Genomic DNA, 2,487 nt, shown 5'->3' with positions numbered 1-2,487 from the left:
TTCCTGCTGTCCCACAACCAATGGTGGAACAGTGCCATCAAAATGATGCACTGGAAGTTTGAAATCAGAGGGCAGACAACTCATTGAACAGCAATAACCAACTTTTCAGGCTCAGTTTTTTCCTCTGAACCAAGTCCTATTCTGAGACAGAAAAGGGATGTCTTTCTTCAAGCCCTGCACAGCCTTCCACAGCCTGCAGTTTAAAACTCATTCATGATGCTAGAGAACACAAAGATGAAAACACAAATCATGGCTCACTACCAAAGAGTCATGTTCCAGTCCCTACCCTGTATCCTTTTTATGGATGTAGCCACTAATGAACCAATATGGCAGTAAGCCCTTAGGTAGATATTACTGCTGGTGTAACATAATATTCCCAGATACTGTGTTCAGCCTGCCAACAGCATGCCAACACATCCCCAGGCTTCCAGAAAGGTCATGTCTTCTATAGCAGAACCAGCTCAGTGAGCTCTGTTTTAGAGGTTTATTTAAAACCAAAGCATCAGCACATTCATTTCTGTTCATATTGATACAGAATTTAGAGTTGCAAATGCTGAAAACCTCAGGGATGGCCCTTTCAAAATGGGCCCTGCTTGTATTAGAACCACAGCAAATACTTTACAGATAACCAAAGCAGCAAAATCTACATCTAGTGATTTTCAGTCCAAGAATACTCTCCTGAAACCCTTCAATTAAAAAAAATAAAAAAATCTCCTCATCTACAAGCAGAGGAAACAGAGATGAGTAAGGCTGTGGCATCAGCTTAATGAAAAAAAAACAAAGGCAATATAACCCTTTTTCATATACGCAATGAAAATAGCCTCCCAGGCTATGTGGATCCTGTAAAGCTGTAGATCCTGTAAAGCCTGGTCCCCAGCTCTAAGTATCAAACTTTCAGCAGAATAATCTTTCAAAAATACCATGTTTTCAATCAGCTGACTTGGAGAAAAAATTGTTGTTACTCAGTACAGTGGATTCACCCATATCATGGGACACCCAAAATAGACAGAGTGCTGCAGCCCGACCTCCTTAGGTCTGTACAGCAGTGCTTGCCAGGAAATGGTGCAGAAGAGTCAAAGTCTGCACCTCATCACTGATCCATACTCTGACCTAAGTGTACAGCAAAAGTCAGTTTTGACACTGAAGGGTGAAATTTATCTCAAGGCCTCACGTTTTTTGCTGTTACAATGCCTTGTGAGAATTAATGCCTGCACAATGGTTATGGATACGTCTGATGGAGGGAGCTACATGACATGCACCCTTCTTTCTGGTGACTTGATAAAATTCACTCACACAAGTAAAAACCCTGCAGGTTACAGGGCAAGAAACATGTTACACTCTAGTGAGTGAGTAATCCAAGAAAATAAGCTGAATTCTACACTGCACCATAGGTGCAATGTGGAAGGCAGGATAACAAACAGTAAAGTAGAAAAAATAACAAAATCCAAGGAAAAAGTTGAAAAGTATTTCTAGGTATTCACTCTGCCATGAGGTTTCAGTCCCAACATGCTTGGGGTCCTAAGCCTTCTCCAAGTCTGAAAGCTCCTTAACTAAAACAATTTGTGGAACAAGACAAGTAAGCAACAGGCATCAATAGAAAACTCCTTTTTGAGTATAACCTTACATGCAATACAATAAAAGATAAAGTAGAGCCTTAAAATTTTGATAAGGATGGAACCCTTTGAAGATTTTGGCTCATCTACCTTTAAGCAGGCAAATGAAAAGGTCAGAACAACTGCTAAATAGTATGCTTTACAGAAAAATGTTTTCAAATTATCTGTTTTTCCTGTGAGCTTTAGATAAGAACTACATTAGAATAATCTAAAAATAAAAGAACAAGGAACAAAAATTGTAAGATTATGACCTTTAGTACTTAAGGTCTGTATTGTCAGGAATTCACATTGCTGCTTCTGGCACACTGTGGCCAGACACATCACATGAATAATAAATGCCAGGACTAGAAGTTCAAACAAATTGGAACTTGTTCCATTGCTATTTCTATAAGGAGGAAACAGAAAAGTCAGTTGTCACAAGTTTTATTCATATATCCTATAGAACTGGTATTTGCAATTCCACTGAGTTTTGTTAGCATTTTTGTTTTGCATTTCATTAGGTTGATGACCTGGGAGAGGGGTTTACTATCATTATGGCTTCTGGAATGTGTACAGGAATTGAACACGAATTGTATTAACAGCAAAGAAATTAATGAGAGAATCAGGAGCTCCAATCTGGAAGTGAGAAGCATTAATTTAAGCTACTACCCAAGTGATTCCTCTTGGTCTTCTGCCCACCTGTTTCTCTGCACCTGCTGTACACAAAAGTCTCCTTTAGAATAAAGCAGATTCTGTAACAAAACCAGGACTTGAAGGAGGAAGCACACAAATTCATCCTGAGGTAAATCAGCATTCCCACAGGACCCGTACAAGTTTACAAGCAATGAAGGAAATTTTCTGCAAGGACCAGAAAGGTTTCACTTGCCAGAGTCAG

This window comes from Geospiza fortis, unplaced genomic scaffold, assembly GCF_000277835.1.
Source record: "Geospiza fortis unplaced genomic scaffold, GeoFor_1.0 scaffold41, whole genome shotgun sequence".
NCBI lineage: Eukaryota > Metazoa > Chordata > Aves > Passeriformes > Thraupidae > Geospiza > Geospiza fortis.
The sequence above is the reverse complement of the archived record's forward strand: the minus strand, read 5'-3'. Positions refer to the sequence as shown.